The 23839-nt window shown below is 45.7% G+C and overlaps 1 protein-coding gene across 2 annotated transcripts in view; it reads left to right on the top strand.

Moving 5' to 3' along the window:
* CCDC85C (coiled-coil domain containing 85C) overlaps positions 1–23839 on the top strand; it is a 160610-nt gene that overhangs the window by 93838 nt on the left and 42933 nt on the right. The window lies entirely within an intron of this gene.

The following is a 23839-nucleotide window of genomic DNA, read 5'->3' as shown; positions in this document are numbered from 1 at the left end:
TACTGGGAAGCAGTTAATTAGGCAGGGAAACACCTGGGCATGATAAAAGTGAAGCTACACGCAGCATAGGGGAGCTTGGAGAACAGAAGCTCCTGGGGAGAGGAATGGTTCCCAGAGCACAGGAAGAGAAAGCTCCTAGAGGGATAGCTTCAGGGGGAGAAAACTAGTGAGGGAAGTGCAGCAGCAAAAGAAAGGCAGGGAGAATGCTCCTGGGTGGGAAGAGTTTCCAGAAGGAAGGGGTTAAGAATGCTAAATCTCAGACCAACCTGGCTCCCATGAAGAGCTTCACCAGGCAACAGCAGAAGTCCTAGATTAGAGGAATTATATGATGTCCTGAGAAAGGGTCCTTGCAGTTCGGCCTCCGGCGGGGGGACCTTGATCCAAGAGGAGGGATCCTCCCCAGCTAGTGCCAAGAGGCCCCTGACTTGAGAAGAGGGTTCCAGGTTATGAATGCCTTGCTGGTAAGGGACCTTGTGCATAACTGGGTTGATGGACCAAGGCTAACTCAGCCCCTCCCCCCTCCAGCTGGAGGTGCTGATGGAGAGCTCTACCCATGTGATGTTCTGCTTTTGGGACTGAATAAACTAGACACCTCTGGAGGAGCGCTGTTCAAAAACAAGCTTCAGTGGAGTTATTAAAAGCCACATTTGGGGAAACTAAGGCAGAGATGCAATGGCTGTACTGCACTGGGCTGTGAGGGGATGCTCTAGAGGCGTGGGCCCCCATTACAGCAGGGTTATGTATGTGTCTATACAGTGGACCCCAGTGCATGCACTATCCTTGTTATAGGGTGTTGTCTTGACTACCCATTGGTGAGTAGGACAAGGATAATATCTGCAGGAGAGCTTACAGCAAAAAGGAGCAGCTTTGGCCATTGTTGTATGGATGTGGTTTGTAACATTTGTTTACGATCTTTGTGCTTATAAACAAACGAGCGCCGTAAGAGGTAGGTGACTGTTTTGCACACAGTGGGCTCCAGAAAAAGCATTTAAAGCGAAGACTGCTTGCTCCCTGTTTTCTGCTGCTAGGGGCTTCTAGCCACCAGCTGTTCTGTTCCTTCTTGCTTCTCGGCTCCTCTGACATGTGAGTTTGCATGGAGAAACACTCCTTCTGCCTTGCTTTTCCTCTGGCTCCTGCAGGGAACACTGAGGACCAAATTCCCTGCTGGTGTAAACTGGTGCAGTTTCATTGACGTCAATGGTATGGCCATTTAAACCAGCAGAGAATTCAGCCCTGTGCCCTCATATCCTTTCACTTTCTTCTGTGCTGGCATGTTTAGGTTTCTTCTGTTCTAAACCTCACTTTTTGCTTTAAGGAATGTTTTATAGTTGCTCTCTTTGTGACCATCTCTTAGTGATGGGCTGAAACCCCATTATGGGCCAGAAAGGGATAAGAGCCAGTTAATCACATCTATTATACCTGTGCTGTAACTAATTAATTGCTTCCCAGGCAGAGAGGGTGGGACTAGGAGACGTCAAGTGATAACTTCATGGACAGCCAGGCCTCTTAAAAGGGGTAGAGTTCAGGAAGCAGAGGGACTTCTGTGAAGGGCCCGGAGCCAGAGGCTGAAGGAGAACAGGAGTACTTGTGGCACCTTAGAGACTAACAAATTTATTAGAGCATAAGCTTTCGTGGGCTACAACCCACTTCTTTATGCTCTAATAAATTTGTTAGTCTCTAAGGTGCCACAAGTACTCCTGTTCTTTTTGCGGATACAGACTAACACGGCTGCTACTCTGAAACCTGAAGGAGAACAGTCACCTCAGGAAGACTCGGACTGCGGGGTTAGTGCTGAATACCAGAGTTGGGGAGAAGGAATGAAGACAGAGCCCAGAGGAAGGGCTGATTTGTTGAGACACTTTGGATGCTAGTTTGAATTTCTCTTACCCTGTAAGGGATCTGAACTAGATGCTTCTCAGCTGGAGCACTGAATCATGCTCAAAGGCATAGAGCTAGGGCTGAAACCCCTGCAATGAGAAGCTCTGACAATAGGGGGCGCTATGGCAGTGAGTGCAACTGCTAATTCTCTTAGATGTTAGGTTAAAATTCTGTCCGGTTAGAGAGTTGGCAATTATTTAAAATATCAGTAGATTTCTTGAAATGAAAAGATTTTTTTTTTTAAATCTAGTTTTACTTATTACACTTTATGCTGTTCTGCTTGCTCTTTTCATCTCACTAAGTTTGAACAATTTAAAATAAACCAGTCCAATATTGCTTTTGTCTCCACATTCTGATTTTAGCGGGGTGCTGAAATGTTCATTTGTTTAAAAAACAAATCCTTTCCCCAAAATAAAAAAATTCAAAAGATGCAAGTATTTCTATTGGTGCTGAGGTTTTTGTAAAATCTTGTTTTTACGAAATCTAAATTTCAGGCTACAGTTTGACCCAACTTCGTGGCCTTTGTAATCCTTTCAACTTGTTGAGATCTTGAGCTGGTATCCCTGGCATTAAAGCAAAATGCCCTATTGAATTACACCAGAAAGTCCTTTGGTTCCAGGTAGGCACCAAAGGGTTAAAACCCCAAAAGGCATTCAACTCAACAGCATCCAAGTGGCCTTCAAACATAAATCAATTGCTAATTTAATTTTAACTCTCTCCCACCCACAAATTAGCTGGTGGCAGTTTAAACCCTGAGACAATTTCATTGGAAATATTGGTAAACAGATGGGCTCTGTTGAATGCTGTGGCCTGTTGCTAGGAGACTGGCCATGGATTGGGTAAGTGGCTGCCTGTTCAATATGCCCTTGGCCTGACTTATTTCTGTCTTCTGCAGGCCATAGGGCACTGAGCGCTTTATCTGCTTGCCTGTGCTTTTATGAGGTCGGAAAAGTGATCAGTAATTAGTAGGTGAAAAGTACATAGACTACAAAGATGTCTAGGGACATTCTTCTCATTAGCACACTGTTCCCAGCTGAAGCCTTTTTTTCGCAAATGAACCTCACACAAGGCAACAGCTGAAGAAATGTTCACGTTTGAAGGAACGAACTTCATACACCTTACAGGAAAGCCCAGAATCTTCAGTTTTCTGTTTTTAGCCAATGAAATTTAGATGGAGAGTTTCTTTAATAAAACCCTAAAACACCTCCCCCTCCCCCAACAATACCTAGCACTTCTGTAACAGGAATTAATACAGAAAATCCCATCAATCCTGGCTTTCAGGCCACGCTCAGACAATGGTGCAGGGAGCATTGTCTCATCTGCAACCAAATCCCTTATCCCTCGCTCATCTGGTGACTGGCCAAGACCAGCAAGTAGGTGAAAGGCAATGAGCTGAAGCTAAACATGCATAAATTGGAGGGAAGAGGAAAATATTTTGAAGATCTGTTCACCACCATCATGCATCCTGCTGCCAAGGGAGTCTGCCCTCAACTATCCAAGTTTGCTGCTTTGGGGTTTTCCTGCTTCTGGATGCTCAAATAGCAGCAGCTGCCAAAAATGCTGCCTGCCTTCTGTGGCTGGCAAGAAGGCTGGACCTCTGCTGTCACTTGATGATGACCTATCCTCAAATATCCTCACCTCCATGATTTCCAGGCTGGATTACTGCAACTTGCTATGCCTGGGAATGAATGCACTGACCGTAATAAGCTCCAAGATCCAAAATGCAGCAGCTCACCTTGTTAGCAACACTAGTCATGAAGAACATATGACCCCAGTGCTCTACTCACGCACTATAAAACATCTTTATGGTCCTCCATGGCATCTGGGCCAAGCTTAATAGAATGTCTCTTGCTCACAGACCATCTATTTGCATCCTGTGTATTTATATGGCCCTTGGTACTGTAGTACCGTGAACAATGAAACTGCCACCTTCAAAGGTAAAATTATTGGGAACACAGAAGTGAGGCTGTGTCTACACTACAGCCTATGTCAGCAAAACATATGTCACTCAGGGGTGTGAATATTCCACCCCCCGAGCAAAATAAGTTACACTGACAAACGGTCGCGTGCACAGAGCTTCTTCCACCTACATAGGTTATGCCGCTCACAGAGGTGAGTTTTTAATGCCGATGGGTGAGCTTTCTTCTGTCGGCACAGAGTGTCTTCACCAGATGCGCTGCAGCGGCTCAGTGGTATGGTGCAGTTGCACCGCTGCAGAGCTGTTCGTATAGACATGGCCTGCGCTTTCGCTGCAATTGCTCCAAAGCTCTCTTCTGGAACTTGCTGATTTAACCTCATCTTCCCACAATATCAACAAACAAACCTAAGGAAAAGAAGATAAGATGAGAAGCTCCTCCCTCTCTCTCAGTACCTAGACATGCACTCTCCAGCACCCTCTGAAGAAATCTAGTGTGCTTGTTTGACTCTCTTTTGCTCTGTTTGCTTTGGGAAAGCAAAGCTTAGATCCTGTGATGAGGGGCTCTGCGTATGCACCTAGTCAGATAGCATCATGACAAATGGGGTGCTATTTTTGTAATGTTGATATGTTCCCTCTAATTGAGACTTCGTTGAAGCCACCAAACTCACTTCACTTTTCACCACCTAAGTTGCATTTTAACTCAGCTCAGCCTTCTCCCTTGTATGTTGACAGTGCAGTAGCAAGTGGTATTTGGAAAGATGCTTTCCCAATGGCAGGAAGTTGTGTCTCCAAGGCGCTGAAGGAGTGATGAAACCTGAGGTCCTAAGTAACAAACAATGCCAGTGCATTAAGAGATTAACAAATGTGTACTGGTTATAGAAGTCTTCCTGGCTTCTTACCAAATGCTAAGCATAGAACCAAAATACTATTTCATCCAGAGATATCTGCTATTGCCAGGGCTGTAAATGATATTGCAAGCTTTGTAAAAATGTTTATACTACAGTGGCCTGGGACACAGGGCTCCTTTGCTAACTGGCGCTTCTTGACAAAAATTTGTTACTTACCCTGTTTAGTGGCTGGGATGTGAGGCTGTGTGGAGACGTACCTCAGTACCTTTGTGCCTTTTTCAGACAGAAAAATAAGTTAGTGTAAGACTTTTAAATGTAGTTCATTATTCTGCTGGCTGACATCTCTGCCATCCTTAAACACATAAGAATAAAGAACGCTGGTGCTGTGGGAGTAGTGATATTCCAGGGTCTTTCTGAGTCTGCCGTTCGTACTGTACACGTTAATATCGATACTAGTGTGTTAAGACATGTACTTCTCTGCTTCTGGTGACTATTCTGAACAGATTCATTGGAAGCTCTTTTCTTCCCATTTTGAGTAGGATCGAATGCTCCCATTCCCTGAACCGCGATTGAGGATGGGGGGGGGGGAAATGAAGAAGCTTTCCTTTCTCCTTTCTCTCTCCTTCTCGTTCCTGATAACCAAGTAGAGATATGGGGGGATTTTTTTGTTAGGGGTTTTTTTTTTTATTGTTTTATTCCCGCTGCTTCATTGTAGACCCATTGTTTCCCTCCTGTTGATCTTTAATTCCTACATCATCTCTACCCACAGGAATTGATAGTTCCTTTTCAGGGCTATCCTTGGTAACACTCTAAGCCAGGAGCAGCATCTAACAGCAAGTGTTGAACAATGTGATAGAGTTGGCATTTAAATATAGATGGCACCCTCTTTCATATCAAGTCTCATTACATCTCCTGAGGCATCATCTAATGCTTTCTGCAGCCTTGGAGCAGAATTTTACTATATTTTGGACACGGCTCTGTTAATGTAGAGTTGCAAGTTCTAGTGTCTACTGATCATGTGGGCTCCTGACACCAGCCATTCTAGGTCTTCACTGGCCTATTCCAGTGAAGGTTTTGTTATCCTACTTAGAGTTGGGAATTTACTCCTGGCTTTGTGATATATCTAGCATGATAACGTTGAATTATCACCATGAACAATGTCACGTTGTTGGAACAAGATTAATTTATCCTCTAGGACAAATACAAATAAGTGGCAGGTATACAGTGTTCTTGGGCTGAATAGTCCAATATGATCCATGGAAACAGCCATTTTGCCATTCACTCAAACATTTTTCTGCTGTGTACTTACCTCATAATCCAATGTTTAATATTTTCCATCATGTAGCATTTCATAATAACATTGGTTTTGTTTTGCTGACTTAAATTTAACTTGAGTTAAATTTTGCAAATGATATTAAAATGAAACCTAGTTAAGCACCAAGGTCTAGTTCACATAGGTATTCAGGCATCTAAAAATGCAGATAGGTGTCTAGTGGGATTTTCAAAAGTGCCTAAGTGAGACAGGCACCTAATTCCCATTGACTTTCAATGGGAGTTAGATGCTTAATATTAATCATGTTTATTACGGCAGAGCCTCAGGTCCAAACAAGAATGGGGCCCTATTGTGCCAGACACTGTACAAACACAGAGTAGACGGTCCCTGCCCTAAAGAACGTACAGTCTAAATGGACATGATGGACACAGGATGGGGGAAGGGGTTGTGACAGTGTACCCCATAAGGCTTTATGGGGAGGAGGTGCTTATAAATGTATGTATGACATAACTGGAATATGTTTTGTGCTGCCTGTGCCAGGTAACATATCTCCGTAAAGGTTATGGTCTACTATATCTATTCATCCTATTTGTACATATATATATATCATTTTCTACCTGAGGTTAAGAACATGGGCTGTATGCTTGCTTGGTTTCTAAGTAAGCTTTGGGAGGCATTTGGTCAGCTTCTTTAGGAAGGAATTCGCCAGGTTAAGTACCTGATCAGGAAACACTTGGGGAACAATGCATCTTGGAATGCTCCAATCCACATAAGAAGTCTTCCTGGAGACGTGCAAGATACCATGTGGACAATGGCTTCAGCCTGTAAAGACTGAGTCATGCAGGGACATGTGACTTGCCCAGGTGACTCCAGAACTCCATCTTGGAGCTGGACTTTGCATAGGAGGGAGGAGGGGGGTCTCCTCCCACAAGAGAGAGTCTATTTAAACCTGGGGGAGACCCCTCCATCTTGTCTTCAGCTGGCTAAAGAAGGAGCCTCTCCACCCCCCCAGGATGCTTGAAGGAAACTGAAACAAAAGACAGTAACTACAGGGGTTGTGAGAGATTGCTGGACCCAGGCTAAAGGGAGATTAGCCTGTGAAAGGGAGCATTCTGGAACTGGTGAGGAACTTATCTGTATTTAGTTTGATTAGGCATAGATTTGCGCATTTTATTTTATTTTGCTTGTGACCTACTTTGTTCTGTCTGTTACTATTTGGAACCACTTAAATCCTACTGTCTGTATTTAATAAAATCACTTTTTATTTAGTAATTTACTCAGAGTATGTATTAATACCTGGGGGAGCAAACAACTGTGCATATCTCTCTATCAGTGTTATAGAGGGCGAACAATTTATGAGTTTACTCTGCATAAGCTTTATGCAGGGTAAAACGGATTTATCTGGGTTTAGACCCCATTGGGAGTTGGGCATCTGAGTGCTAAAGACAAGCACACTCCTGTGAGCTGTTTTTGGGTAAACTTGCAGCATTGGGACAAGTGATTCAGACCCGGGGTCTGTGTTGAAGTGGACTGGAGTGTCTAATTCAGCAAGACAGGGTGCTGGAGTTCTGAGCTGGCAGGGAAAACAGAAGCAGGGGTAGTCTTTGCACATCAGGTGGCAGCTCCCAAGGGGGTTTCTGTGATCCAACCCGTCACAGGGGTATAACACACAAGCAGAGCGAACAATGTGATGGCAGCCAGCATCATGTTAGTTCCACAACATTTTTTGTGGGGGAGGAGGGGAAACTTGGTTTACTTAAGAAGGGATCAGCTAAGTGGAAAGAAAAAGGAGAGGGTGAGAGGAAGTGAGAAATAGTGGAGCAAACAGTCAATCAGCGCAGGGCAGTCAATCAGAGTACATTCGGTTCTGATGGGAATATGCAAAGGTTCCTGCTTTGGCAGTTCTGGGTCAGTGGGGTGCTGGAGGGAGGGGTGGCCCCCAGCTAGGCCTCATTTTACCCCCTTCACTGTAGTGCAGCAGTTCCTGTTTGGCAGCTTTAGTCCTTACCAGCGAGCTGGAGTCTTAGGCACTTAGCCCTGCAGGCATCTAACTCTTAAGGCCTGTGGTATACATTAGGAAATTAGGTTGGTATAATTATAGCGCTCAAGGGTGTGAAAAATCCACCCCCCTGAGCAACACAGTTAAACTGACCTTGCCCCCTGTGTAGACAGTGCTAGGTCAATGGGAGAATTCACCTGTCAACCTAGCTACTGCCCCTCGGGGAGGTGGATTACCTACGCTGACAGGAGATGTCCTCCCCTTTGTGTAGGTAGGGTCTTTACTGAAGCACTACAGTGGCACAGCTGCAGGCACTGCTGCAGTGTTTTATGTATAGACAAGTCCTAAGTGAGGCAGGTACCGTCTGAATCTAAATATACCCTCAGTTCATATGTTTCCTTTTATTTGGAAACTATTGTCTCTGAAACACCCAAATTTTAAACATACATGTTTTACCCAAAATTTGTGACTTAGGTATGTTTTTCCTTTTTCTGCATTACCCACGTTCCTTGCCCCAGCCCCAATTCCCAGAAGCTCCACCAGTCCTCCACCTTGCAGCTCTGCCATAGGCTCTGCAGCCTGGGCGAGATCCTTGCTGCACTCTGACAATGTGCCAGCTGCCCTCCAAAGCCCATGACTTTTTATATTTAACCCCACCCAGAAAAGCTGCAGGCGTCAGAAATCTGCTGCTCTACTCCTGTGACATCACGGTGCGCAGGATTCTGAGGGGAGGGAGTGACCTGATTTCTGATGGCACCATTTAACGGACTCAATTTTATGTGAAAAGCAATAGTGAAAATCTTTGGCCCCTTCCAGTCTCCAGCCTCACTCTGCAGGAGAAGTGGAGTCCAAATGCTTATGCTGGCATCTGTCCTTAGTTGCCAAACCTAAAAAAAAAAGTCCTTAGAGAGCTAATTATCCCTATAAAACAGGGGTGTGAGAGACAATAAGAGCTGCCACTGGAAGGTTTTGTGGTCAGTCTGGTGAGTTTTACCACTCAGTCTTTAAAATAACCTCTGCCTGGGACAAGGCAATTTTAAGACTACAGGACAATATAGTGGTAATGTCTGAACATTAACTATTTAATTGACACAATCCACCCCCCTACTAGGAGGTAGAGGAAGCATTGTTTTCTCCACACCATAGAGCTGGGATTAGCCCCGCCCCCTTCCTCTCAATCCATGCTTCATCTCTTAGACCAGGATGCCTCTCATACTGTTAAAATGTACCCCTTGTAGTTAAAATGTACCCCTGTTTGGCTAAGCTGCAGGTAGCCAGATAGGAGGGAGACCAAGTGCCTTTGAACCATAGGTGCTGACTTTTTTTTCCCCGGTGGGTGCTCCACCCCCACTCCACCCCAAGGCCCTGCCCCACTCCATGCCCTCCCCTGAGGCCCTGCCCTTGCCAGGCCCCTTCCTGCCCCTGCTCCGCCCCATCCCCCGAAACCCCTTCCAACACCTCCTGCTCCGCTGGCCACCCTGGGTCGGCCGAACAGCTGATCAGCGGCCAGCCCAGCCAGAACCTTTGGGGCTGATGGGCGCTCAGTGCCCCCTATTTTATTTCCGTGGGTGCTTGAACTCCAGATCACCCATGGAGTTGAGGCCTATGCTTTGAACCATCTCAGACAGCACTGCTCCACAACTATAAATTAGCCTGCTCGCATCTCCCACACTCCCAAAATTAAAGGGACCCCATGCTTGTAAGTTTCATAGGTGCCAAAGGTCAGTTTTGGGTAGCAATGGGGGAAAGACCATGAATAATCCATAATTTTTAGGAATAATCCTAATGACAAACTTTCACCCCTGTTTACATTGTTTAACATTTTCTGCACAAGAAAAAAAAAAAAGAAGTCGTCGCTCTGCACAAGGGAAAGGGCTAGAATCATTTTCTTTAAATGAAAGCTGCAGTGTATAGGTTGTCCCAAATCAGGTTTCATGGGTCATATGCCTGAGCCTGTTTCCACTCCCACTCCTATTTCCCACCATCAGGTCCTTCACATTGTGGGATGATGGTTGTGATCTCCGTAGGTTTATAGTTTCTGCTGGGCTTCGTGTGGCTTCTCTATCTGGATTTAGCATTCCTGGAGGATTTTCCAGGGGAAAGGTGCCCCAGAATGCATTGCAGGTTGCTGACCTAGGGGAGCCTAGATTTGAACAGAGCAGCCGTTTCAAGGTAGGCCATGAGATTGCAACTGACTGGAAGCTTGACAGTGGGATTATGATCTGATTTTCATCAAAGAGTGGGTTCCTCTGGGGGACAGGAAGAGTCTTTTCTGACCCTGAAGGCTTATGTGGAATGGCCGAGCATTTATTTAAAAGACGAACAATCTTAAAGTATTTCTCAGTCAGTACCCCCACACCTGTCGGGGTCATTCCTGGGAACTATAGCGGTCTGGACAATTCCTGAGGAATCCCGATTTGAAGTATTTTTTTCCCTTCTAATTTTGAAAGTAGGGCTTGTTTTTATTTTTAAGAGAAGTTTGTCCAAGCCACACTAAAACTAACTGCTTTCTGGCTGCAGCCATGCAGGTAGCAAATAATTCTTGTAAATACTATTAACGATATGGAGCATAGGAGCCCAGATTAGGATCTGCTGCCCTGGGGAACAGGGGGATTGGCAGAGTGCCTAGTTGAATTTGTGCATTTCCACAAATACACATGTGAAATTCCCAAAATGTTTGTCTGCAAATTAGGAATATAGCCCCTGGATTTAAGGAATATGAGAGCCGCTAGAGCTGGGATGAACTAGGAAATAAACACACTTTGGCAAGGAGTTAAACCTCTCTTAAAAATGGGGGAGTAAAAGAAATCACACTCAACGGGCGGGCGCCAAAAGAACTGGATTGCAATTTCTTCGGTTGTTTTAATATCAACCACTTCTGCATCAGATCTGCCATTAACACTCCCACGTGTGCAATTGCCTCTCTGGCACACTGAGCTCATATCAGCTGTGAACATTTGAGCCTCCCTTTCAAATCAGCTTGTTAGTTTTGTTGTGTGGCAATTACTTGGTCCAGGAATGGTACATGTATACTTGGGAAGTTGAATACAATCGCAAACCTGCCTTATTTCCCTAAAGCACGCCCTACTGATTGCTGGGAGAAGGGAGAATTATCATTATTTTAATTTAAGATCTCACAAGGGCCATTTGATTTTTGGATCGGAGAGTGACTCAGACATGAATGCTTTCCCTGTGTTTGCCTCTGTTTAAATTCAGAATTACTTAAAGTAAAAAGTATCAAGGCAATTTATGGCCTTTTTTGTAAGCACTGTTTAAAATTTCTGCTACTTCCTAAATATGATTAATCAAAGTCCTATATCCATATTTTTTTCTTAGTGGTTTTCCTGATCCAAAGTTGATCCAGTTGAAGTCAAAGATAAACTCCCACTGACTTCATAGGCAGACCTTTGTATGTGGGCATAATACACAGAGGATTAGATTTTCATAGAACCTTCTTTAGCTGTATTCCCCCTGAGGCCCCACCCATGCCCCATAAGAACGGCCATACCGGGTCATACCAAAGGTCCACCTAGCCCAGTATCCTGTCTTCCGACAGTGGCCAATGCCAGGTGCCCCAGAGGGAATGAACAGAATAGGTAATCATCAAATGATCCATTCCCTGTCGCCGATTCCCAGCTTCTGGCGTCCCTGCCCATCCTGGCTAATAGCCATTGTTGGACCTATCCTCTATGAACTTATCTAGTTCTTTTTTGAACCTGGTTATAATCTTTCTTGGCCTTCACAACATCCTCTGGCAAGGAGTTCCACCGATTGACTGTGCGTTGTGTGAAAAACTACTTCCTTTTGTTTGTTTTAAACCTGCTGCCTATTAATTTCATTTGGTGTCCCCTAATTCTTATGTTATGAGGAGTAAATAACACTTCCTTATTTACTTTCTGCACACCAGGCATGGTTTTATAGACCTCTATCATATCCCCCCTTAGTCGTCTCTTTTCCAAGCTGAAAAGTCCCAATCTTATTAATCTCTCCTCAAATGGCAGCCATTCCATACCCCTAACAATTTTTGTTGCCCTTTTCTGAACCTTTTCCATTCCTATGAATCTTTTTTGAGATGGGGTGACCAGCTCTGCACACAGTATTCAAGATGTGGGAGTACCATGGATTTATATAGAGGCAATATGATGGTTTTTGTCTTATTATCTATCCCTTTCTTAATGATTCCCAACATTCTGTTCACTTTTTTGACTGCCTCTGCACAATGAGTGGATGTTTTCAGAGAACAATACACAATGACTCCAAGATCTTTTTCTTGAGTGGCAACAGCTAATGTAGATCCCATCATTGTATAGTTGGAATTATGTTTTCCAATATGCATTACTTTGCAGTCATCAACATTGAATTTCATCTGCCATTTTGTTGCCCAGTTACTCAGTTTTGTGAGATCCTTTTGTAGCTCACTGTTTATCCCTTTTTCCAGATCATTTATGAATATGTTGAATAGGACTGGTTCCAGTACAGAGCCCTGAAGGGACACCACTATTTACCTCTCTCTATTCTAAAAAACTGACCATTGATTCCTACCCTTTGTTTCCTATCTTTTAACCAGTTACCAGTCCATGAGAGGACCTTCCCTCTTATCCCATGACTGCTTACTTTGCTTAAGAGCCTTTGGTGAGGGACCTTGTCAAAGGCTTTCTGAAAATCTAAGTACACTATATCCACTGGATCCTTCTTGTCCGCATACTTGTTGACCCCCTCAAAGCAGGGCTGCCCGGGGGGGGGGGAGGGGCAAGTGGGGCAGTTTGCCCCGGGCCCCGCAGGGGCCCCCACGAGAATATAGTATTCTATAGTATTGCAACTTTTTTTTATGGAAGGGCCCCCAAAATTGCTTTGCCCCTGGCCCCCTGAATCCTCTGGGCGGCCCTGCCTCAAAGAATTCTAGTAGATTGGTGAGGAATGATTTCCATTTACAAAAAACATGTTGATACTTCCCCAACAAATTATGTTCATCTATATGTCTGACAATTTTGTTCTTTACTATAGTTTCAACTAGTTTGCCCTGTACTGAAGTCAGGCTTACAGGCCTGTAATTGCTGGGGTCACCTCTGGAGCCCTTTTTAAAAATTGGTGTCACATTAGCTATCCTCCAGTCATTTGGTACAGAAGCTGATTTAAATGATAGGTTACAAACTACAATTAGTAGTTCTACAATTTCACATTTGAGTTCCTTCAAAACTCTTGGGTGAATACCATCTGGTCCTGGTGACTTATTACTGTTTAATTTATCAATTTGTTCCAAAACCTCCCTTAATGACACCTCAATCTGGGACAGCTCCTCAGATTTGTCACCTAAAAAGAATGGCTCAGGTCTCTCTCATCCTCAGCCGTGAAGACCAATGCAAAGATTTCATTTAGGTTCTCTGCAAAGGCTTTATCGTCCTTTAGTATCTTGATCATCCAGTGGCCCTACTGGTTGTTTAGCAGGCTTCCTGCTTCTGATGTGCTTAAAATTTTTTTGTTATTAGTTTCTGAGTCTTTGGATAGCTGTTCTTCAAATTCTTTTTTGGCCTTCCTAATTATATTTTTACACTTCATTTGCCAGAGTTTATGCTCCTTTCTATTTTCCTCACTAGGATTTAACTTTCCCTTTTTAAAGGATGCCCTTTGTCTCTCACTGCTTCTTTTAATTTGTTGTTTAGCCACAGTGGCACTTCTTTGGTTCTCTTACTATGTTTTTTAATTTGGGGTATACATTTAAGTTGAGCATCTATTATGGTGTCTTTTTAAAAGTTTCCATGCAGCTTGCAGGGGTTTCACTTTTGTTCACATAGTGAAACAGAAATTAAAAGGTACAAACTTCCTCATTTTGGTGTAGTCCCCTGCTATAGTGCTGGGCTGCTGTGGTGTTTTCCCTGCCACAGGGATGTTAAATTTAATTATATTATGGTCACTATTACCATGTGGTCCAGCTATATTCACCTCTTGGACCAGATCCTGTGCTCCATTTAGGACTAAATCAAGAATTGCCTCTCCTCTTGTGGGTTTCAGGACTAGCTGTTCCAAGAAGCAGTCATTTAAGGTGTCAAGGAACTTTATCTCTGCATCCCGTCCTGAGGTGACATGTACCCATCAATATGGGGATAGTTGAAATCCCCCATTATTATTGAGTTTTTTATTTTTATAGCCTCTCTACTCTCCCTGAGCATTTCACAGTCACTATCACCATTCTGGTCAGGTGGTTGGTAATATATCCTTATTGCTATATTCCTATTATTCAAGCATGGAATTACTATCCATAGAGACTCTATGGTACAGTTTGGTTCATTTAAGATTTTTACTTCATTTGATTCTACGCTTTCTTTCACATATAGTGCCACTCCCCCACCAGCACGACCTGTTCTGTCCTTCCGATATATTTTGTACCCTGTTACTATTGTGTCCCATTAATTATCCACCAAGCTTCTGTGATGCCTGTTATATCAATATCCTCATTTAATACGAGGCACTCTAGTTCACCCATCTTATTATTTAGACTTCTAGCATTGGTATATAAGCACTTTAAAAACTTGTCCCTTTTTAGCTGTCTGCCATTACATGATGTAATTGAATGGGAATCTTTTTCATTTGTCTGTTTCTCATCAGATCCTACCCATATTTTATCATTTTCCATCTTCTCCTCCTTATTAGGACACAGAGAATCTCCATTAATAGATCCTCCCCTAAGGGATGTCCCTGTCCAAAATGTGTGCTCCTCTGTCGGCTTTCCCCCAACCCTTAGTTTACAAACTGCTCTACGACCTTTTTAATTTTAAGTGCCAGCAATCTGGTTCCATTTTGGTTTAGGTGGAGCCCATCCCCCTTTCCCAAAAGCTTCCCCAGTTCCTAATAAATTTAAACCCCTCCTCCTTACACCATCGTCTCATCTACACATTGAGACCCTGCAGTTCTGCCTGTCTGCACATGGAACTGGAAGCATTTCAGAGAATTCTACCATGGAAGTCCTGGACTTCAATCTCCTCCCTAGCAGCCTAAATTTGGCCTCCAGGACCTCTTTCCTATCCTTTCCTATGTCATTGGTACCTAGATGTACCACAACCACCAGCTCCTCCACAGCACTACACATAAGTCTATCTAGATGTCTCAAGAGATCCGCAACCTTTGCACCAAGCAGACAAGTCACCCTGCGGTTCTCCCAGTCACTGCAAACCCAGCTATCTATGTTTCTAATGATCGAACCGCCCATTACTAATACCTGTCTTTTCCTGATAACTGTAGTTCCCTCCCCCAGAGAGGTATCCTCAGTGCGAGAGGATACCACAACATCATCTGGAAGGAGGGTCCCAACTATGGGATTGTTTCCACCTGCTCCAGTTGGATGTTCTCCTTCCCTGAGACTTTCATCCTTCTCAACAGCATAGAGGCTGTCAGACCGTGGATGGTACTGTTCTACTGTGTCCCGGAAAGTCTCATCTATGTACTTCTCATCTATGTACCTCTCTGTCTCCCTTAGCTCCTCCAGTTCAGCCACTCTGGTCTCCAAAGCCCGTACACGGGTCTTGAGGGCCAGGAGCTCCTTGTACCGAATGCACACATACGCCACCTGCCCAAAGGGCAGGTAATCATACATGTTGCATTGGGTGCAATAAATTGGATAGCCCCTCTGGTCGCTTAGGAGCAGGCTTTTTAAAGTCTTCCTTAGTAGCCCTGCCCCCTGGTTAAGGGTTGATGGGCGCTAAAGGACTTAGGGATCAAAGCCTCGTTAAGAAGCTCTCAGCCTTGCCTAGCAGGCCGCTAGCCTCAGCATAAAGTCCCCCAAACAAACAGACCAGACGGTATATTTCAGTCAAGCAGCAAGGACCCCACCTCTTCCACTAAGCCCTGCCCCTGCCCAGCTTCTTCTCCTGAGGCCCTGCCCCCGACCACCCCTCTTTCCCCCTTCCCTCCCATCACTTGTTGCTTTCCCCCTCCCACACCTCCCACCCGGGTCAGAAGGGACTTGCCTGTGGAGCTGGGGCTGGGAAGCTGCAGCTGCCTGACAAAGGTAGGAGGCGGCCCCGGCTGAGTAGGGGCTGATGCGGGTGATGGCTTGGCGCCACCCCGCCTCCTCTGCTCGCAGTAACTGGATGTTGGGTGTGCGGTCAGTAGATCTGACCGGACACTGTCAGGTCCCCTTTCCGACCAGATTTTCCGGTCGGAAACTGGGCACCTGGCCACCTTAGCTGTACCCTTCAAAATTGATTTATGCATCTGAACTGCGTGCACAAATCCTTATTTGCATGCCCATGTGCCTCTTCTACATATGCAAGTACAGGTTTTGCATGTGCCCACAAATTTGGGATCAGCAGTGTTGGTGGGGAGCTTCATGAAAATGTAGCACAGAAAATGTAAGAGTACCAGTGTCTACATCAGTGCTTTTCATTCCTGCTCCTTCCCTGCTGATTTAATATGCCCAGATTGATTGATATGACTAATTAATTATCTATTGGAACCCAGTAAGCAGAAGTTTTAAAAAAGCAATACATATTTATTGAACAAAATGTTCTTTCAAAAGAAGAGCCATTCAGCTTTATAAGAGCAGTTTAGAAATGCTGCTAACTGCAGTTCAGAGAAAAAGGAAGTTGAGATACTACAGGCCTTTCTTTGGGAGCTGGATCCAAAACCCATTAAGTCAATGGAAGACTTTCTATTGATTTCAATGGGCTTTGAATCAAGACCTTGGACTGCTGCTTAAGGAAGTACTTGCTTAGCCCACACTCGTGTGGATGGGGTTCTCCAAATTAGATATAAATAAAAAAACAACTGCAAACTTTAACACAGTTGTAAAGTGGCCTGCATTGCTGTGAGTAAAGCTTGTGTGGGTGTGCAGTGTTTCTGACTCTTGTGATCTTGTGAATGTCGTAATATTTGTTGTTTTTTAAAGTTCCTGGAGTCAAGTGATGATGTGAGAATCTCAGCTTTCATTTACAAATAAAAGTGTGTTTCTAGCCCTCACGGCTGTGGAGAAAATTGACACAAATGTATCCTAAAGGATGTGAAACCGGAAGACAAATGAAAAGAATTAAAATTTATTTATTTATATTTGTAAGCCACTCCTATGCTTTCTTGACTCGTGGTTTTTGAAATGTTGTGTGTGTGTGTGTGTGTGTGTGTGTGAGAGAGAGAGAGAGAGGGATGGCGGTGGTCAAAGCTCTTCCATGCCCCAGTTGTTTCTGCTGTGGGACGAGTGCAAGAACATTGTATTTAATGAGGCTCGGTTTAACCTCCAGCTGTGAACACAGGCTTAGTCATATTCTGTGCTTAACCAACTTTTTAATAATTTTATTGGAAGCCACTTTTATCCGTTTATGGAGACAGAGATTGAAAAAAGCCAGTTAATCACAGTATGAAAAGCTATGAAGTGGTAATATCATATAACTTTGTAATGCATAAAGAGGTGCAAATCACACAGACCTCAGTGGTTAAGTCTGAAAAAATTCAAAGAATGGTACAGAAAAGCTAAGGATTAGCTTGAAAGAATTCAAGATGAACATTTCCAATAAGTTCAATTATGAATTCAATTTTAATTTGAGAGAAATTCAAGATCAACAATGTGAAAAGAATTCAGGGGAATGTACAGAGAAACATCAATCTCTGCTTTTTCATGCGCAAGAGAATTTTAATCCTTGTGATGTGTCTCACTGACAACCTTAGACACTGAAGTTGGCTAACCATGTGTCCCTACAGTCTCTCTCAGGCCTGGTCTACACTACGAGTTTAGGTCGACTTTAGCCGCGTTAAATCGACTTAAGCCTGGACACGTTTACACTACGAAGCCCTTTCTGTCGACTTAAAGGGCCCTTTAAACCGGTTTCCTAACACCACCTCGACAAGGGGATTAGCGATAAAATCGACCTTAGGGGATCGGAATTGGGTTAGTGTGGACGGAATTCGACATTACTGGCCTCCGGGAGCTATCCCACAGTGCTTCATTGTGACCGCTCTGGACAGCACTCTCATCTCAGATGCACTGGCCAGGTAGACAGGAAAAGCCCCGCGAACGTTTGAATTTCATTTCCTGTTTGCTCAGCGTGGAGAGCACAGGTGACCATGCAGAGCTCATCAGCACAGGTAACCATGATGGAGTCCCAGTCCCAGTCCCAGGATCGCAGAAGAGCTCCAGCCTGGACCGAACGGGAGGTACAGGATCTGATCGCCATCTGGGGAGATGAAGCAGTGCTCGCCGAACTCCGAAACAGTAAAAGAAACGGCAAAACATTAGAAAAGATCTCCAAGGCCATGAAGGACAGAGGCCATAACAGGGACGCGCGGCAGTGCCGCGTGAAAATTAAGGAGCTAAGGCAAGCCTACCACAAAGTCAGAGACGCAAACGGAAGGTCCGGGGCAGAGCCGCAAACATGCCGCTACTACGCGGAGCTGCATGCCATTCTAGGGGGTGCAGCCACCACTAGCCCAAGCGTGTTCTATGAGTCCCTCTCTGCAAACGGGGAAGCGGGTTCGGCGGACGAGGAAGATGAGGATGGAGAGAACATAGATAGCTCACAGCAGCAAGGAAGCGGAGAAACCAGTTACCCCAACAGCCAGGATATGTTTGTCACCCTGGACCTGGAAACAGTAACCCCCGAACTGACCCAAGACCCTGAGGGCACACAGGGGACCTCTGGTGAGTGTACCTTTGTAAATATTACACATGGTTTAAAAACAAGCGTGTTTAATGATTAATGATTAATCTGCCCTGGCAATCGCGGCCAGTACAGCTACTGGAAAAGTCTGTTAACGTGTATGGGGATGGAGCGGAAATCCTCCAGGGACATCTCCAGAAAGCTCTCCTTCATGTAATCCCAAAGCCTTTGCAAAAGGTTTCTGGGGAGGGCTGCCTTATCCCGTCCGCCATGGTAGGACACTTTACCACGCCAGGCCAGTAGCACGTAGTCTGGAATCATTGCATAACAAAGCATGGCAGCGTATGGTCCCGGTGTTTGCTGGCATGCAGACAACATCCATTCCTTATCGCTCTTTGTTATCCTCAGGAGAGTGATATCATTCACGGTCACCTGGTTGAAATGGGGCAATTTTATTAAGGGGACATTCAGAGGTGCCCCTTCCTGCTCTGCTGAACAGAAATATACCCCGCTGTTAACCACGCGGTGGGGGGGAGGGGTGAAGTGACCATCCCAGAGAATTGGGTGTGAGGGGGAGGGGAGTTAGTTGGGTTTGTGCTGCATGTTAAACCTGAAATCGCAGCCCCTCCTTTTACATTGCAAACCCATTTTAAATGGCACGGGTGCTTGGTATGGGAAATGAGGGCAGAACTGTTTGAAACCATCCCCACATGTTAAGAAGGTTAAAAAAGCCCAAAGACTATATGTCTTACCATGGCTGCCTGCAAGCTGAAATCTGTGTCCTGGCACTGCGTGAGTGATCTCTCACACCAAACCAGGAGACTCTCAATATAAGAGGAAAAATGCGACCTTGTAACGAAAGCACATGGGCTGTGTGATGTTGTGAACAGCAAAATCTAACGTGAAAGAGTCTACCCATTGTTCTCTAAAATGTATCTTTTTTAACAACCTCTCCCTTCTCCACCAGCTGCAAATCTTACTCCTTCGCAGAGGCTAGTGAATATTCGAAGAAGGAAGCGAAGGACGCGTGACGAAATGTTTACTGAACTTCAGACTGCCTCCCACGCTGACAGAGCACAGCTGAATGCGTGGAGGCAGTCAATGACTGATTTTAAAAAAGCCCAATATGAGCGAGAGGAGAGGTGGCGTGCTGAAGATGAGAAGTTGCGTGCTGAAACGCGGGCTGAAGAGGAGAGGTGGCGTCAACTTGTAATCAGAAAGCAAGAGTCGATGCTCCGGCTGCTGGAGCATCAAAGTGATATGCTCCTGCGTATGGTTGAGCTGCAGGAAAGGCAGCAGGAGCAGAGACCGCCGCTACAGCCCCTCTGTAACCAGCAGCCATCCTCCCCAAGTCCCATTGCCTCCTCACCCAGACGCCCAAGAACACGGTGGGGGGGCCTTCGGCCACCCACTCACTCCACCCTAGATGATTTCCATAGCAATAAGTTTTAAAGTTTTAAATTGGAGTGTGTCCTTTTCCTTCCCTCCTCCCCCACCCATCCCGGGCTACCTTTCCAATTATCCCCCTAGTTGTGTGCTGAATTAATAAAGAATGCATGAATGTGAAGCAACAATGACTTTATTGCCTCTGCAAGTGGTGCTCGAAGGGGGGAGGGTAGTAGGGGAGGGTGGGGTGGTTGGTTTGCAGGGAAGTAGAGTTAACAGGGTGGTGGGGGAGGGGCAGAGGGTTCATCAAGGAGCAACAAACAGAAGTTTCACTCCGTAGCCTGGCCAGTCACAAAACTGGTTTTCAACGCTTCTCTGATGCGCACCGCGCCCTGCTGTGCTCCTCTAACCGCCCTGGTGTCTGGCTGCGCGTAATCAGCGGCCAGGCGATTTGCCTCAACCTCCCACCCCGCCATAAATGTCTCCCCCTTACTTTCACATATATTGTGGAGCGCACAGCAAGTAGCAATAACAATGGGGAGATTCTTTTCGTTAAGGTCTGAGCGAGTCAGTAAGCTGCGCCAGCGCGCTTTTAAACGGCCAAATGCACATTCCACCACCATTCGGCACTTGCTCAGCCTGTAGTTGAACAGGTCCTGACTGCTGTCCAGGCTGCCTGTGTATGGCTTCATGAGCCATGGCATTAAGGGGTAGGCTGGGTCCCCAAGGATCACGATAGGCATTTCAACATCCCCAATGGTTATTTTCTGGTCTGGGAAGAAAGTCCCTTCCTCCAGCTTTCGAAACAGAAGAGACTGCCTGAAGACGCGAGCATCATGTACTCTTCCCGGCCAGCCCACGTTGATGTCGGTGAAACGTCCCTTGTGATCCACCAGGGCTTGCAGCAGCATTGAAAAGTACCCCTTGCGGTTTATGTAGTCGGTGGCTTGGTGCGCCGGTGCCAAGATAGGGATATGGGTTCCGTCTATCGCCCCACCACAGTTTGGGAATCCCATTGCAGCAAAGCCATCCACTATGGTCTGCACGTTTCCCAGAGTCACTACCCTTGATATCACCAGGTCTCTCATTGCCCTGGCAACTTGGATCACAGCAGCCCCCACAGTAGATTTGCCCACTCCAAATTGATTCCCAACTGACCGGTAGCTGTCTGGCGTTGCAAGCTTCCACAGGGCTATCGCCACTCGCTTCTCCACTGTGAGGGCTGCTCTCATCCTGGTATTCTGGCGCTTCAGGGCAGGGGAAAGCAAGTCACAAAGTTCCATGAAAGTGCCCTTACGCATGCGAAAGTTTCGCAGCCACTGGGCATCGTCCCAGACCTGCAACACGATGCGGTCCCACCACTCTGTGCTTGTTTCCCGGGCCCAGAATCGGCGGTCCACGGCATGAACCTGCCCCAGTAACACCAGGATTTCCACATTGCTGGGGCCTGTGCCTTGTGAGAGGTCCATGTCAATTTCCTCATCACTATCGTCGCCGCGCTGCAATCGCCTCCTCCTCAGCTGGTCCTGGTTTGGCTTTGGCATGTCCAGGAGGCTCTGCATGTTTTCCAGGACAATGCGCGTGGTGTTCATAGTGCTCATAATTGCCGCGGTGATCTGAGCGGGCTCCATGATCCCAGTGCTGGCTATGGCGACTGGTCTGAAAAAAGGCGCGAAAGTAGTATCTGACGGACCAGGGGAAGAAGGGAGGGAGGGAGAGAGGGAGGGAGGGAGGGGCGAGTGACGACATGGCATACAGGTACAGGGAATTAAAATCAAGAAAGGTGGCTTTGCATCAGGGAGAAACACAAACAACTGTCACACAGAATGCCCCCCCCCAAAGATTGAACTCAAAAGCCTGGGTTTAGCAGGAGGAAGGGGGGGAAGCAAATGAATACAGAATAAATCTATTTTTTACATCTTAAGACGACGGTGCAGCATGACTGATAGCCCTTGGCATTTTCTGGGTGCTTGGCAGCAAATACTGGGCGCTTGGCAGTTAGCCTTCAGGTCTACTGCACAATCTGATACCCACTGCAGTATGACAACGATGGATACCAGTCGTAATATACTATCTACTGCCCAAAAGGCAAGGGGTTGCTGCTGTGTAGCAATGTTGCCCCATCCTGCGCATACTACATCTGATAACCATCATCATCAAGGCAAGGGGGCTGGTGCAATGCAGCCCCACGGCTGCCAGCCCCATGTCTGCCAGCACCCAGATAGCCCTCGGCCTCTTCTGGGTGCTTAGCAGACAATATTGGGCACTTGGCAGAAAATAGCATACTACGACTGATAACCATCATTGTCTGCCCGGGTGCCCATGATCGACAGCCACTGCAGTACGATGACGACGGTTACCAGTCGTAATATACCATCTTCTACCAAAAGGCAAGGGGCTGGTGCAATGCAGCCCTACGGCTGCCAGCCCCACGGCTGCCTGCACCCAGATCGCCAATGAAGGCTACCAGTCATGCTGCACCGTCTACCGCCAAAAGGCAGTAAGCTGCTGCTGCTGTTTAGCAATGCAGTCCCACGTTTGCCGGCACCCGGAAGACATATGGTGACGGTGAGCTGAGCTGAGCGGGCTCAATGCTTGGCGTGGTATGTTGTCTGCACAGGTAACCCAGGTAAAAAGGCGCGAATCTATTGTCTGCCGTTGCTGTGACGGCGGGGGAGGGGCCTGACGCAATGTACCCAGAACCCCTCGCGGCACTGCTTTGCATCATCCGGGCATTGCGATCTCAACCCATAATTCCAATGGGCGCCGGAGGCTCCGGGAACTGTGGGATAGGTACCATAGTGCAATGCGCCGGAAGTCGACGCTAGCCTCGGTACTGTGGACGCGGTCCGCCGACTTCGTGCACTTAGAGCATTTTAGGTGGGGACACACACAATCGGCTGCATACAACCGGTTTCTATAAAACCGGCTTCTATAAATCCGACCTAATTCTGTAGTGTAGACATAGCCTCAGATGTCTCAGCCTTGACCAGGAGAGAGGTCCGATAGGGCTGGGAAGAGTGCAAATTCCAAAGCTGGTTGAATTTTTATCATTGGTACATTTCTTTTAAGGGAAAAATTGCCTTTTTGACCAAAATAAACATTGTTGTGGAAAATTGAATTTGTTTTTTCAATTAAAAATGAATTGAAATTTTTGGTAAGAATTTTCATTTTCCAGTTTGGCTTTCAGGACAAATTTTTACTTTTTGAAAATGATTTTTTTTTTTTACCAAAAATGGTTTTCAAAATGAAGAATTCTTAGCTTTCCAGTTTGGATTTTTCATAAAATAACAGCAACAAAAACCTTAAGAGATTTGTGGGAAATTAACAAAAAAAAAAATTTCAAAATATCCCATGAAAAATCATGATAATTTTTTTGGCCAGTTCTAGCTAATTTTCTCTGGCCATTCAAGCCCCAGTTCAGCAAAGTACTTAAGCACATGAAAAACTTTAAGCACTTTAGTAATCCTGTTGAAGTCAATGGGCTCAATTCTCCCCTGCATCTGAGCTCGGGTTAGTGCATGTAGACATGGTCCCAGCTTTAGTTAGAACAGCTGAAGGGTTGGTCTAATTTACGCCAGTGGAGAATCAGCTCTACTCCTTCTGGCCTTGGAATCTATGCTCCTGCCCCACCACTGCCATATCCATCCCTTTCCCAGCACACCCCCATACGGGGTTTGGAGACCAGCTTAGCACAGGTGCCAGCTTCACTGCTTCTGTTGAGCTTAGGGTGATCAGATGACAAGAACAAAATATCGGGACACATGAGGGGGCGCCACCGAAGCAAAAAAAAAAAAAAAAAAAAAAAAGCCCGAGTGCCGCCAGAGTGCAAAACATACATCAGTCAGGACGCAGGACAAACAACTAAATATCGGGACAGTCCCAATTTTATCGGGACGTCTGGTCACCCTAGTTGAGCTGATACTTGTGAGCTGTTCTCCTCTGCAAGAGGAATTC

Source organism: Terrapene carolina, unplaced genomic scaffold, assembly GCF_002925995.2.
Source record: "Terrapene carolina triunguis isolate 2854851 unplaced genomic scaffold, T_m_triunguis-2.0 Scaffold96, whole genome shotgun sequence".
NCBI lineage: Eukaryota > Metazoa > Chordata > Testudines > Emydidae > Terrapene > Terrapene triunguis.
The sequence above is the reverse complement of the archived record's forward strand: the minus strand, read 5'-3'. Positions and strand labels throughout refer to the sequence as shown.